This window comes from Cherax quadricarinatus, chromosome 25 (assembly GCF_038502225.1).
Source record: "Cherax quadricarinatus isolate ZL_2023a chromosome 25, ASM3850222v1, whole genome shotgun sequence".
Taxonomy (NCBI): Eukaryota; Metazoa; Arthropoda; class Malacostraca; order Decapoda; family Parastacidae; genus Cherax; species Cherax quadricarinatus.
The window spans coordinates 37,023,309-37,039,959 of NC_091316.1; the positions used below are offsets into that span (position 1 = coordinate 37,023,309).

Sequence of the window (16,651 nt, forward strand, 5' to 3'; positions counted from 1 at the left end):
GGGTAAGCGTGGTGAGGACTGAGCTGGGTAGGCCTATGCCACTAAGTGTCAGCACCATAGTGCCACGAAATATGAACCCAGTTGGGCATGCAAATTATCTAAATTAAATTTAGTTGGATTAGGCTAAATTAGGGAGGGACGTCGGGCAGACGTCCTAGGTGACGTCAGGCAGATATCCAGAGTACTGTCGCAAGGTGATGTCGGGAAGATGTCCTGGGTGACGTCGCAAGGTGAAGTAGCGAGGTGACGTCAGGCAGACATCCTGGGTTGACATCACGAGGCGATGTTGAGCATCATCGTGACGTCAGGAGAGTGATGCAGGTTGTATGGTGACATCATGGGTGATGCCAGGCAGGAGACAGCAGCACGTGACGTTATCCACAAGTGGCTTCATGATCCACATGGCTTTGAGTGCCTCGGGCACTCGGATACACATCTCTGGCAAAGAATTCACACTAAACAGCAAAGAGTGAGAGAGTAACGTGGAAGGGCGGTGGTGGTGGTAGTGAGACGAGTGTGGGCCGCTTCCTCCTTTCCGACCCACAAACAAGCGGCGAAATATCCACACTGGACGCAGAGCACCACACAAACTCACCTCTGACTTGCTGAAATACTCGTGCTCAACTTAACAGCAACAGCATAAACATACAGGCGACGCTGAACATGTGACTGAAGAACAGCCTGGGATGCTGTGAAGACCTAGGTGATGCCACGGAGATTTCTCGAGGAAAATTCAGCAAATTTCAGCCTGGATACTGCTGATCCTATGACTGAATGATGAAACTTGCAGACACGACTTCAGGATAATACATAAGGAGATGGATGCTTCATGTATGTGGCGATGAAGGAGTGTCACCCTCATGCGTCTTCCTCTTTGCGGGCAAACACACTTGTTGTGACCACATCTATCACTAATTTCGTCGCTTTATAGAGACTTCTTACTTTAATTGGGTTCGTGGTACACAGGTAATGTGTTTATGTGCCCAGACCTGGAGAGCCATGCCCAGACCTGGAGAGACATGCACAGGAGAAAGTAACGGAGTAGACCTTGTTGCACAAATAACCCGCACATAAAAGAGAGAAGCTTACGACGACGTTTCGGTCCGACTTGGACCATTGACAAAGTCACACTAACCAGAGGTGGAGCAGGACGGCTATATATAGGCAGGAAGAGGTGGTGGTAGTAGTAGTAGTAGTAGTAGTAGTAGTACAAGAGTTGTATATAATACCGACAAGATGAAATTAAGACACATGCACAACACCCGGGCATCCCCATCATAGACGTTTCGCCATCCAGCCAGCCACTGGATGGCGAAACGTCCACAACAAAGACAACCAAAACTCATAAACCTGATATTCCTCTTCGTCCTATCATATCCTCTAGAGGTTCTGTCTCTTATTCTCTTGCTTCTTGGCTGACCAAAACCCTCACTCCCTTTCTTGGTACTTTTTCTCCTGCCCACCTCCGTCACTCTCAAGACTTCATTGAACGGGTTCGCTCTCTCCCAACCTGTAAGATGCTTAGTCTTGACGTTCAGTCCCTCTTCACCAATGTCCCTCTTGATGATGTCCTTGATTTCCTTAGAGCGAAGGCCCATGAAGGGTTTCTTCATCTCCCTATCCCCACTGATGTCTTTCTTGATCTGATCCGCCTCTGTGTGGACTCTAACTCCTTTTCCTTCCAAGGGAAATATTATTCTCAAACCTTCGGTGTCGCTATGGGCTCTCCTCTCTCTCCTGTCCTTGCTAATCTTTACATGGAATACTTCGAGACTGTTCTTCTTCCTACCCTCGATGTGCAACCTTCACTCTGGCTCCGCTATGTGGATGACATCTTTGCTATGTGGCCTCATGACTCCAGTCTCTTCCAACCTTTTCTTGAAGCTCTTAATAATCTTGCCCCTTCCATTAAGTTTAAAGCTGAATGGGAATCTAATTCCTTGCTTCCTTTCCTTGATGTCCACGTCCACCGCTCAGATACAGGTTTTTCCTTTTCCGTTTACCGTAAACCTATGCACAGTGGCATGTACATCCACTACTTTTCCTATCATGCTTCCCCTGTCAAGAAAAGTGTTCTTATCTCCCTCTTTCTCCGTGCCCTCCGCATCTGTGATCCTCAGTTCCTTCCAGCAGAAATTTCCACTCTTCATAATTCGTTCTCCCGTCTTGGCTACCCTTCCCATTTCATAGACTCTGCCCTCTCAGGTGCTAAACGCAATTTTTTCTCTCCCAAACTCTCTACTCATGAGAACTCTTCTATCCTCTGCCTTCCCTACATTTCCGGTCTTTCTAATGTCAACAATTCTCTCCGTCCCTTAGACATCAAGCTTACCTTCCGCCAGACTAACCCTCTTCGCACTAATCTCGTTCATACCTCTCCTCCCTCTACAGATGTTCCTGGTGTCTACTCTATTTCTTGCTCCTCCTGTCCTCTTCAATACTTCGGAGAAACTGGTCGATCTCTTTCTGACAGACTTAGGGAGCACAAAAATAGTGTTAGGCTTGCCGACACTAACAATGCTCTTTTCTGTCATGTCAGAGATCATAGCCATCCTATTGACTGGTCTTCTGCTAAAACTGTCTTCCCTACTTCCAACTCGAACAGTCGCCGTCTAGTTGAATCCTCTCTAATACACAACTTTCCTTGTATGAACCTTAGCCCTGGCTTCGTCTCTGTAGATGCCTTCCTCTCCCACTACATTGTAAAATGCTCCAAACTTCAGAACACCCGTGACTTAACATGAATCCTCATTTTTTCTTTTTCTTTTTCTTCTTCTTCCTCTTCCCCTTTCCTCTTTCCTTTTCCCCTCTGGGTTGTCTTTCTCTCTCCTGTCTCGTGTTTCTGTTCCTTCTTCATTTATTTCACCACTTCCCTTTCACGCACCTCTGTGCGCTTGCTCTCCCTCTATGGGCATCTAGCTCTCTTGCAGTGCTCCCCTTCCTTTGTTTTGACTGGCTCGTCCTTTATATTTCCCACTTCTACCACTACCACTACTACTACCTCTTCTTCTTCTACTACTACTACAACTACTGATGAAATTGAGACACATGTGTGGCGTCTGGTTGTCTTTGTTGTGGACGTTTCGCCATCCAGTGGCTGGCTGGATGGCAAAACGTCTATGATGGGGATGCCCGGCTGTTGTGCATGTGTCTTAATTTCATCTTGTCGGTATTATATACAACTCTTGTACTACTACTACTACTACTACTACCACCACCTCTTCCTGCCTATATATAGCCGTCGTGCTCCACCTCTGGTTAGTGTGACTTTGTCAATGGTCCAAGTCGGACCGAAACGTCGTCGTAAGCTTCTCTCTTTTATGTGCGGATTATTTGTGTATCGTTCCAGTCACGGTATTGTGCCTTTTTTGTTATTTTTAGACCTTGTTGACTGGGTGAACTCGCTGCCTGAGTGAGGCCGGGTAAGCGTGGTGAGGACTGAGCTGGGTAGGCCTATGCCACTAGGTGTCAGCACCATAGTGCCACGAAATATGAACCCAGCTGGGCATATATTTAGTTGAGTTAGGCTAAATTAAATTGCACTTGTTATAATAAGTTAGGTAAGTTATCTAAGGTTCATTAGTACAAAATTAATATTTTTTTACATTAACATTAATGCAAAAACTATATCTTTAAATGTATAAGAAAAAATGAGTTATTGCTAATTAACCAATTTTACCTATGGGAAGCGCTAAACCCGTAGGATAATACAGGGCATGTGGGGGGGGGGCATGGAAGGTATTCAGTCTCAGATCAGGAGACCAGAGCACAGATTCAGTTCCCTAGATCAAGAGCCACTGGAGTTTACCTGGAGAGGGTTTCGGGGGTCAACGCCCCCGCGGCCCAGTTTGAGACCTGGCCTCATGGTGGATCAGAGTCTGATCAACCAGGCTGTAACTGCTAGCCGCACGGAAACTGATGTACAAACCACAGCCCGGATGGTCAGGTACTGACTTTAGGTGTCTGTCCAGTGCCTTCTTGAAGACAGCCAGGGGTCTATTGGTAATCCCTCTCATAAGAACATAAGAAAGAAAGAACACTGCAGCAGGCCTACTGACCCATGTGAAGCATGTTCATGTCACCCCCCCTCCCGGATTAGCCTAATGACCCATCTAGTCAGGTCACTTCCACTTAAAAAAGGAGCACGGCATCAGACCTAGTAGCACAAGCTAGTCAGGTCCAATCACAACCACTCATGTATTTATCTAACCTATTTTTAAAACTACACAACGTTTCAGCGTCTATAACTGTACTCGGGAGTTTATTCCACTCATCCAAAACTCTATTACCAAACCAGTGCTTTCCTATATCCTTCCTGAATCTGAATTTTTCTAACTTGAAATCATTGCTGCGAGTCCTGTCTTGGCTGGAAATTTTCAGCACGCTATTTACATCCCCTTTATTAATTCCTGTTTTCCATTTATACACCTCGATCATATCCCCCCTAATTCTACGCCTTTCGAGAGAGTGCTGATTCAGGGCCCTCAGTCTATCCTCATAGGGAAGATTTCTGATACATGGGATCATCTTTGTCATCCTCCTCTGTACGTTTTCCAGAGCATTTATATCTATTCTGTAATACGGTGACCAGAACTGTTCAGCATAATCTAAATGAGGCCTAACCAAGGATATATAGAGTTGAAGAACAACCTGAGAACTTCTATTATTAATACCTCTAGATATGAAGCGAAGAATTCTGTTAGCTTTATTGCGAACACTAATGCACTGTTGTCTTGGTTTTAGATTACTGCTAACCAGAACTCCTAAATTCTTTTCGCAGTCAGTAGTATTAAGATCTAAATTATTTACTTTATATGGGGCATGGTTATTTAACTGTCCAACATTTAGAACTTTGCGTTTGTCTATATTAAACTGCATCGGCCACTTCTCCGACCATTGGATCAGTCTACTCAAATCATCCTGGAGTGCTCTAGTGTCCTCATTAGAATGAATTGGCTTATTGGTCTATAGTTCGATGCCACGGACCTGTCACCTATCTTGTAAATAGGTATTACATTTGCCATTTTCCACTTGAACATTAAAATGGTATAAAATACCGACAGGTTGTTAGGTAAGACACATATGCAACAGTTAGGTATCTTTATTATGAAACGTTTCGCCCACACAGCAGGCTTCTTCAGTCAAGTACAGAAAAGTTGATAGAAGCAGAAGATACTTGAAGACGATGTAATCAGTCCATCACCCTTAAAGTTTTGAGGTGGTCAGTCCCTCAGTCTTCAAGTATCGTCTTCAAGTATCTTCTGCTTCTATCAACTTTTCTGTACTTGACTGAAGAAGCCTGCTGTGTGGGCGAAACGTTTCATAATAAAGATACCTAACTGTTGCATATGTGTCTTACCTAACAACCTGTCGGTATTTTATACCATTTTAATGTTCAATCTGTCAGACACTGCAACACAAGGGTATCTTGGTACAGACCTGCAATCAACTTCGACAACTTCCACTAGTGAGAGCGGCTGGATTTGAGAGGGACCTGACCTCTCAACATCTGAGTTCTTACCTCTCCTAGTGGCCTACGTCTCACCTCTTGGCGCTATAAAAAGCTCCATCCTGTCACTTCATCTCCATATTGTTTCATACTATGGAACAATGCTCTTCTCCAGACTGAGGGACTGACCACCTCAAAACTTTAATGGTGATGGACTGATTACATCGTCTTCAAGTATCTTCTGCTTCTATCAACTTTTCTGTACTTGACTGAAGAAACCTGCTGTGTGGGCGAAACGTTTCATAATAAAGATACCTAACTGTTGCATATGTGTCTTACCTAACATTTTCCACTTGTCAGGCACTATGCCAGTTTGTAGTGATATGTTGAAATGATTAGCCAAAGGTATGCTAAGTCCTCTTTACATTCCTTTAACACCCTTGAAACAGTTCATCAGGGCCTGGAGATTTGTTAGCTTTTAATTTCTCGATTTGTCTGAGGACCATGTCACCTGTTACCGCAATCGTGCATAGTTTATTATTGTCCTGTTTTGCATAATCTATTATTTCTGGAATTTCACTAGTATTTTCCTGGGTAAAAATTGAGAGGAAGTACGTATTGAAAATTCCACGCATATCCTTATCACTGTCAGTGATCTGACCTGAGTTACTCTTAAGTGTGCCTATCTTGTCACTAATCTTACTTCTGTTTACCTGAAAGAACCCTTTCGGGCTAGTCTTCCAATCCTTTGCGCCCATAGCCTCATAATCCCTTTCTGCTTTTCTTATTTCTTAACTGCCCTTCCCCTCTTTTGATACGCCTATATATGCCTCTCTTTTGACCAATGAGATGTTTTAACCTATTGTTCTTCCATTTGGGATCATTTTTGTTAGAACTAATTTCCCTACTCGGAACAAAAGTTGTCTGGGCAGCTAAAACTATGCTCTGAAAAGTGTCATATTGGCAGCCAAGATCACCTACCTGACCCATAGTCAGGTCATCCCAATTTAGCCCACCCAGGTAATTTCTCAGTCTCATGATATTGGCCAAACAAAAGTCTGGGACAGAGATTTGATTGCAGTTATCTGGGTAATTCCATGATATATTGAAACTAAGTAATTTGTGATCACTTTCCCCAAGCTCATCATTAACGTCAAGATTATTAATTAGTGAATCTTTGTTGGCAAGAACCAAGTCAAGCAGATTGTTTCCTCTAGTTGGTTCTGTAACAACCTGTTCTAAAAAAAAATTCTGAACTATATCAAGAAAGTCGGTAGACTCAATATTTCCAGTCACATTGTTCCAATCAGTTTGTCTGAAGTTAAAATCTCCCATTAATGCAACATTTTCATATCTAGATGCCTTATGAATTTTATCCCTTAACAGCTGACTGCACTCCCTATCAAGGTTTGGGGGCCTATAAATCACACCCAAAATTAATTTGTCACGACCCTCGAGAAACTGTAGCCAAACAGATTCTGTGTTTGATGTTTCTAATCTTATTCATATCTAAGACAACAATTTAAATTATCTCTGACAAACATCGCCACTCCACCACCCTTCTTGTTGACCCTATCAGTGTGAAATAGTTTATAACCCTGTATGTTGCATTCAGAAGGCATTTCTCTATCTTTCAGGTTGAACCAGGTCTCTGTTATACCAATAATATCTATATTACCTACACTTGCAAGTAATTTTAGCTCATCTATCTTATTTCTTAGACTCCTACTATTTGTATAGCAAACCTTAAGGGAGCTAGTCACTCGTTGCCCTCTGCTATCTCTCTTTCTTTGTTGATCAGTTGATTTGCCATTACTAGCAACTTTATTTTGAATATTGTCTTTTAAACATATCCCTGAGGTATCCCGGTAATTTCTGCTGTTTTCAACCCTAATACTGCAGCCTGATTGTTTCCCACAAACACCCATACCTCTATAATCTATCAGTTTAAAGTCCTAGACAAGTCATTAGTTACCCCCTCACTCGAATTGGCTAATGCAACCACTCCAACCCCAAAGAGATGACCCCAATCCCTTACATACATATCACGTTTGCCATAGAATTTGTCCCAGTTATCAATGAATGGAATTGCAAGTTCCTTGCCGTACCTGTCTAGCCAGCAATTTATACCAATTGCCCTAGACATCCATTCATTGCCCACTCCCTTTCTAGGCAAGATGCTACATAAGACTGGGATCCCTCCCTTCAACCTGACTACTTCTTTGGCTGACCTGTACTTATCCAGCAGCTCCTGTCTCCTGCCCTTTCCAATGTCATTACCCCCAGCACTAAGACAGATAATGGGCTTGTTCCCATTACCTGACATAATATTATCCAGCCTGCTGACTATGTCACCAACACCAGCTCCTGGGTGGCACACCCTCTGTCTGACCTTTCTATCTCTTTTTTTCAAAGAGCACGGTCCATATATCTTACCTGAGAATCTCTTTCAATTAGAATATTCTTACCTTGATTAGCGAAATCAGTGGTACCTTTAACCTCACTAACCACTAAAGTACACTCATCCTAGAGAACATTTTCTCTGTTAACTCTTCTTATCTTCCTTCTTCCTGAACTGTGAACCACTTTCCACTTAAAGCAGCTGCCACTCTCACTGCTGGTGACCATTTCCTCCTTACCAGCTAAATCCATCTCACACTCACTCCCAAACCCATCTAGGCGAAGCTTCAGCCTCCTATTTTCCTCCTGAAGAAGTAGAACCTCCTTCTTCAACACCTGAACTTGAGATTCTAAAACACTACAACAAGCCATGGTGCTTGGTAACGCCCCACACTAACTCCCAGAGAGCTTAGGACAGGTATGACGACACGTGACTATTGACCTCAGCGTACTGAACAATCTTGGGCCCTAAACACTTATTGTGTTCGTTCTCAGTGTACTCGTGGCACCCTTGCTTTTCATTGGGGGAATGCTGCATCTCCTGCCGAGTCTTATGCTTTCATAGGGAGTAATTTTTGTGTGCCAGATCGGTACTAATCCCTCTAGGATTTTCCAAGTGTATATTGTCATGTAACTCTCTCGCCTGGGCTCTAGAGAATACAGATCAAGGGCCTTCAACCCCTCCTAGTAATTTAGGTGCCTTATCGTACTTATGCGTGCCGTGAAAGTTCTTTGTATACTCTCCAGGTCGACAATTTTGCCAGCCTTGAAGGGGCCAGTTAGTATACAGCAGTATTCCAGCCTAGAGAGAACAAGAGATTTGAAGAGAATCATCATGGGCTTGGCGTCCCTAGTTTTGAAGGTTCTCTTTATCTATCCTATCATTTTCCTAGCAGATGCGGTAGATACATTGTTGTCGTCTTTGAAGGCGAGTTCCTCTGACATTATCACTCTAAGGTCCTTCACATTACTTTTTCGCTCTTTTGTATAGTTAGAATTTGTCGTATACCCTGATACACTTTTAATTTCCTCATATTTTCCATATCTGAATAGTTGAAATTTCTCTTCATTGAACTTTATATTGGTTGAGTGGCCCATTTGAAGATTTGTTTGATGTCCGCTTGGAGTCTTGCGGTGTCATCGACGGAGGTCACTCTAATGGCAATCCGGGTGACATCCGCAAAGGAAGACACAGAGCTATGGCTTGCATCTCTACGCCACATGTGAGGATGAGAAACAGGATGAGAGTGAGCGCTGTGCCTTGTGGAACAGAGCTTTTCGCCGTAGCTGCCTCAGATTTAACTCTGTTTACTATTACTCTTTGTGTTCTCTCTGTCAGGAAGTTATAGATCCATTTACCAGATTTTCCTGTTATTCCTTTATCATGCATTTTGTGAGCTATTACACCATGGTCACCCTTGTCGAAAGCTTTTGCTCTACAGCATCCAGGACCTTGTCATAGTGATCCAACAGCTGGGACAGGCAGGAGCGACCTGCTCTAAACCCGTGTTTCTCTAGGTTGCATAACTGATGAGTATCTATGTGGTTGGCGATCTTGCTTCTTAGAACTCTTTCAAAGATCTTTATGATATGGGATGTTAGTACTATCAGTCTGTAATTCTTTGCAATTGCTTTACTGCCACCTTTGTAGACTGGGGCCATGTCTGTTGTTTTTAGCGAGTGAGGGATGACCCCTGTGTCCATGCTCCCTCTCCATAAAAAGCTGAGCACGCGACAGTTCATGATGAGCACGGAGTTTCATGAGTCTGGGCCTGGGGTACAGTGCCTGGGCATGTCGTTTATTGCCTTTTCAAAGTCTGTTGGTGTTAGGATAATAAGCGAGATTTTTGAAATGACCAAATTTTGGGTCTTGTTCATAAATAATTCATTTGGATTGTCGACCTTTTGTCTGGGCAGCGGCTAGCTGAAGACTGAGTCGTACTGGGACTTAAGTATCTCACTCATTTCTTGGCTGTCAACTGTGTATGTCTCATCTCGTTTAAGCAGGGACCCAATACTGGATGGTGTTTTACTCTTAGATTTCTTTTATGGCTTTTAGCTCATCCTGCGATTCTTGTCTCCTGTAAGATTCCTTCAGCTTAAGTTCGATATTTGCAATTCCATTAACCAGTGCCTCCCTTCGTATTTTAGATATACTGGCCCCTCTCAGCAGCTCTGTGATTCTTCGCCTTAGTCTGTTTAAGGAGCATCTCTATTTTTAATTTACATCATCTCTTTCTTTTCCTTAATGGAATGTCTTGAGCAGATCTCAAGAACCACAGAGTTTATTTTTTCGAGGCAAAGGTTCAGATCTATGTTGTTTAGGATATTTTCACAGCTTGTTTCATTTAGGACATTGTTGACTTGTTCCCATTGTATGTATTTGTTATTGACATTGAATTTGTGAAGACACCCTCATGACTGATCATATTTTGCTGGTCAGGAGGCCTGTGCATACATGTCTGTACCTCTATTATGTTGTGATCTGAGTATATTGTCTTTGATACAGTTATATTACGTATCAGATCGTTGTTGTTAGTGAAGATGTCCAGCGTATTTTCTAATCATGTACGCTCTAATATTTGCTGGTTTAAGGTGAATTTGGTGCAGAGATTAATAGCTCATGTGTGTGTGTGTGAATTTTCATCTGAGCTGCCTCGTGGGGTGATCTCTGCTAAAATATTATTTACTACATTCTTCCATTTTAGGTGTCTCAAGTTGAAATCTCACAGTAGCAAGATGTTTAGGACAGGGGTTGGGAGATTTTCCAGACAGTGGTGTATTTTCAAAAGCTGCTCCCGGAAATGATCAGCCTCTCCGAGGTGGCGGAACTGTGAGGCAGCTTGGTGGCGTCTAGCTGACCTACGGTCCAGGCTGTCTTGGCGGGTGTAATTACTATTTTAGCAGCGCTGTATAGCTCTTGTGGCTTAGCGCTTCTTTTTTTATTATAATTATAATCCCGGAAATGCTGGGAAGTTGCATCTGGAGGCTTGTATACAACCCCCTTGAGGGAATTTATATGCAAAACAATTGCTGACGCAGAACAAACACTCTCGTGCATCGTCAGGAGTTATGCAATGTTGCAAGACAGCAACAGGTAGGAAGGTAAATTCTCTAAGTTAAGGCAGGTGGACTCAGTGGCAGCCCATATCACAGGGTGAACGAGCCACCGCTGATCCACACACCTTCCTCTCCCGTCCCCTCGCACCTTCCTGGGGTTAAGGAGATCTGGAGGGACGTCAGACGTCCACAAAAAGCAAATTATAAAAAAATTGAGAAACTCAGTACTCCTGCAATACGGAATCGTTTTACTTAAGTGATTCATTCGCACCAAACTCAAGCTTTATATGACATCGCATTATTAAACAAATCAAAATAACTAGTTGGCAACCCATACCCCCGGAACTCTCTCCAGGTAATACTAAGAATGTTTCAGAAGGTGCCATAATATTTACAAATTATTACCTATTCTGCTCCAGAACAACTGCACTGTATTTTCACACTAGGACACCAAAGAATATAAATCAAGTTACCTGCATTTCCTAGACTTTCCTACGATATATAAGTTGTAGTCACATGAACTTGTGTTACCGTATTTGTATGCACTTCTGCAATTATACTCGTATGCACTTGTGCACTTATGCAATCTTACTATTATTATTCCCTATTATTAGTAAGATTGCACCTATGCAATCATACTAATAACAGGGAATTCCCCATGTACGGTATTAAGAACATAGGTAATGTCTGGCCTGCGACCTGGTCGTAATGGGCTTCAAAGTGGAGCAAACAAAACTCAACAATAGTATATGACTTGTATTTCTTTCTCCAGGTATAATTTGCCAGAAATATGCACTCTATACAGAAGTTGAATAGTAAGTGTACCACACGTTGAAAACAGATGGCAAAATCAAAAGCAATAACGAGTACATCGTAATCAACCAGCAGCTCAGGTAAGTCTGTCAATTCGCTTGGCACAAGTGAACCACGTTACTTCAGATTTGGCGGGCTTGCTGTGATTGGCCAATGATCCATGGTACTGATTTAACGATGGGTACCCTATTGATTATTTAACCCTTAGCACCTGGTTCGCTGGTTGGGAGGTAGCCTATATGGGAGTATAACATATGACGAATAAAATGTAACATACTCATAGAGTGCTACAAACGGCACTACCGAAGGTGGAATGCAATCTCCGACTGGCGAAACGAGTTGAGCAGTCAAACATAGTCTACCCTCCCCCCCATGTTGTACACATCCTTAAGCAAGGATACTATACAAAATTCCCAGATTTCTCATTATGCACGGATCCTTGTGAGGATTTGATGATATTAAAGACACATTTTCCGCACCAGTACCTCACATTTCGCCCATCCCATCTATCTGTGTCATCCTACAGAGAATACCAGGAGATATAACATGGGAGATCATACCACTGTCAGCGCTCATTTCTCTGGGTTCACTTAGACGTAAACTATGGCAATAGATAAGTTGAAATCGATTAGATGAGCTTTCTGGGTTAACTACTGCATTTCCTTTATATTCTGTAACTTGATTTCTGTGAACGTCTTACGTGCCTCTACTTCCCCTTACCCCAGAAGGGTATTTGGGGGACAAGGGAGGAAGGTGTGTGGGTCGGCGGTGGCTCTCTCATTCTATATGGGCTGCCACTGAGATGCACTGTCTTGCCTCGAAGAATTTCCTGTCCTTCCTGTTGCTGCTTTGCAAAAGAACTTGAGCTAAAGATTTGCATCCCCATGTGACTTGTTCTGCACACACACACACACACACACACACACACACCCACCCACACACACACACACACACACACACACACACACACACACACATATATATATATATATATATATATATATATATATATATATATATATATATATATATATATATATATATATATATATATATATATATTTATATGCAAACAACCGCAGATGGGCGATCTTAACTATGCAAGACAAGCCATGGGGGTTGGAATTCCTTAGCTAAGGATTTCCACCCCCATGGGTTGTCTTGAACATTTTATTATATATATATATATATATATATATATATATATATATATATATATATATATATATATATATATATATATATATATATATATATATATAGAAGTACCACCTCTATAGCTGGAATGGGGACCCTCATCCTCAGAGAAGACAATAAACGTACCTCAGGGAAAACTCAAGGTTCTCCCCAGAGCTGTTTGAATATTTTCTTCTCCTACCACCCCCTATATTTATATTCTATGTGAACATTTATTAATAAACAAAATACATTTACAGAAAAAAACATAAACATGAATACAATGACACAATGTATCAAAGATGATGAATTTCCTCCAGCTCCTCCGAGGCTGGACGTGAACCAAGTATGCAGCAAGCATTTCCCCTCTGGATGGCGACGCTGAGGCGCTGGAACATGAAAGTGGCTGCCCTCGGGTCCCTGGTGGTGTCGATGAGTCTGGAACCCAATTCTTTAAGGAAACGTGTGGCATTTTTTCCCCATGATCCCAAGGTCTCTGATCCCACTGGGACAAATTGATACTGTTGGCTAATGTCCCTGTACTTGCTGATCTTGTACTCCTCCCTGTGGTCAGCAGCTCCTCCCTGTCGCCCCACACTGTGATGGATATAGGTGTCAGCCAGTGTGGACACACAGGTATAGTCCCATGCTAAGAGCTTGCCATTCTTCCAAGGATAGATGGTGATCCCGTCGGGGCGGTTTGCTGGGTTGTGGGTATTGTTTGCTGCAAGTGATCGTGGCTCCCTCTCGGCAGGGCATCCAGCTGTAGCAAGGGTTCTCTTAATGATGTCGTTGACCTCATTGTGTCTTGCATGCCAGCCCTTGGTTTTGGAACAGTTAAGACCATGTAGACCGTATTGGTCTGCTTGCACTTCGCCGCAAATACACATATATTCTGTGTGAATTGGGGCAGCAAGGCGCAGAGCCACTGCAATACGGAGGGTCTTAGGGTCGAGTCGCGTTCCCATTGCCGATATGGGAACTGTTTGGAGGAAGTCCCCGGAGTGAGGTGCACTCACAGCCTGGAGACGGGCAATCTCCCTATCTGATGTTGCAGCCCTGAGCATGTTGGCAAGCACCTTTTCAGCAATTGGGCTATCCCAGCTTGACTGTTTGTGAGCCAGTGCTGCACTAGGGTTTGGTGCTGGAGCAGCAAGAGTCTCCCATTCGGTGATGGCACTGACATAGCTAGGGTCTTCTATTCCTGCTGAGTCACTGAGGGTGTCAGGAAGAATTTGTCTTATCAACTCGTTTGATGCAATGGAAGAGGATAGGAAAGCTGGTAGAGCAATCTGGGAGGATCTGCGTACTCCTAGCCCTCCAAGCCTGACCGGAAGTGAGGCTTGCAACCACTGTCCATCGTCAAGGGAAAGATTCAATACACTCTCTAGCATGGCCTTCAGGAGAGAGTCATATTCCTTGAGTTTTGGACTGCTGAAGGCTGGGGAGCATCTCAGAAAATAGGTAAGTTTTGGGGTTGACAGGCACCTGGTGAGTAGGTAGAAGGCATCGTGTGTGTCAATGTCTTTCATCCTGCTTTCCATCGTCCGGAGGTCTGAGACTTTTTTTCCTAGGATCAGATCGATGGCATTGGACCCAAGAGGAGCACCGAGGAGAGTGCTATTTGCCGGATCAATGGCTCGTGCTCCTGGTAAAAATGGTACTAATATTCTGGATCAACTGTTGATTGGTAGAAACTATTTCACATTTGGTGGGGTTTAAAGAAAGTCCCAGGCTTTCTCCCATGTCTTTAATTTTACTGATGTCCTCCAGGAGAGATTCTGTTGTGCCAGCTAGGGTACCGTCGTCCAGGAACCAGATATTGAGCTCGCTGGAGAGTGCCTCCGTGACTTCCTTGATGACCAAACAAAATAGAAAGGGGGCGAGAGGGTCCCCCTGTTGCACGCCCTCACACGAGTCAATTTCATGGTCCCTAAACAATAGTTTGGAAGTCACACTATAACACGATTCTATGAAGGGATAAAGGGAAGGGAAGTTTCTATAAACTGCTTGGAGAGCAGCATCCCTTCTGACTGAGTTGAAAGCATTGGCAAAGTCCAATTTGACCAAGGCTTTTTCATAGGACATGTTTTTGATATATACTCGTGCTGCGTGGGCAGCTGCTTCACAGCCCTGTTGAACGCCGAAACCGAGCTGAGTTGGTTTCAGCATTGCAGCAGCCTCTTGACTCACCCTTCTTACTGCAGCCTTGGCGACTAGGCGCCGAAGGGTGTTACCCACTGCAATGGGCCTGATTCCGCCATCCTTTTTCCGGAGGGCACACAATGAGGCACCAAAGAAAAAGGGTCTGATGGCCTCTGGGACACCGCCAGCCAGGCACAGGTTGGAAAATTTGGTGAGTTCAGACAGCAGCCTCTCTGAAACCTCACCAAGTGCTGGATTGAGTATTTGTTTTAAGTGTTGAGGCCTTAAACCGGTGAAACCTCCTGCTGAACCCTGTGGAAATGACATAGCAGCTTTATACACATCAGCATCCTGTAAGGTTAGATGTTCTTCGCCTGCTGCAATGTCAGGGAGGTCAATGTTGGTACTGGTCACGAATGCTTCTAAACACGAACAAATCGGTTTACGACCAAAAAATTCTCCAAATTTTTGATCTGGTCACAAACTCATAATCGGGTGCTGAACAAACACAGCCGCACCAATTTCACATTCCACGCCATTTTTTTTGCATGAGCCAATTTTCCCCACTTCCTTTTGTTTGTGTACACCTTACAAAGACCCTCGCCTTGTAGTCGGTCTCGGTTAGACATGCGTTCATTTACTGAGAACTCGAGGACATCCTGTTATCTCTTCCTGGGTACTTATATTAGAGAAAACATTGTGTAATATAGTGTTAACTGTGATATACACTCATAATGCACCATACAACTAAGTAAGTTTATTCAGGTATACACACAGTTATATAGATTATCATACATAGCAGCATATGTGAAGAGAATCTAGAATAACCCAAAAAATTCAGTGTCTTAATTTTTCGATTTTTTTTTTCGGTGCACACTAATTTTCGTCTATTATCTCGGAAGTAAGTTATTCATAAATTACAGTAATTAAAAAAGTGGTAAATTCGGATTAACAATGTTTAGCCAGCAGGTAGTGCACAAACAGCTTCTTGCAGTGCCAGTGCCCAACTAGGGCTTATCACATTTGATTTTTGGTAAATATTTTTTTTTCTCAGAGAGATGCTTCTTAACGTACACCATAAATGAAAGAAATCGAACAATAAATAACGAAGTTCACTTCTCAGCCAATAGATGTCTCTTAAAACTCTTAAAAAAACTGTTTACAGTGAACGGTTCGTAGGGGGTGTAGAACGGACTCGTGCAATGTTAGTTTTTTCTGTTGTTCAAGGTTTCCTCAGAGTTATTCAAGGCTTTTATAATTAGTTTTGATGTGTAGACAAAGGTTGAGCGCATCTAATCCATCATGAGACCATCTGGAATAATGAGCAATCCTGTGATTTTGTATAGCATTGTTGTTTAAGACTGTGTACAACAGCTCTACTGTATAGTTATCGAACTTGTATAATCCATAATTTGAGTTATATAATATATTCCTTTCATGTTTCAAGAGAGAAGATTCAAATATGTTTCTTTCCATCACAGAACTGTTTGGAGCAATAATCTGGGCAGCATCCCACTCCGGTGGGTGATAACAGGAACAAACATGGTTAAAGATAGCGTTCCTCTCCTGCCCTTTCCTGAAAGCGTTCGACTCCTGTCCTGTCCTGAC

General features: G+C 43.0%; 1 protein-coding gene across 1 annotated transcript in view; it reads right to left on the reverse strand.

The window, feature by feature from the left end:
- Nucleotides 1-16,651, reverse strand: part of LOC128689900 (nephrin-like) — a 919,379-nt gene that overhangs the window by 305,714 nt on the left and 597,014 nt on the right. The gene's annotated exons all lie outside the window — the stretch shown is intronic.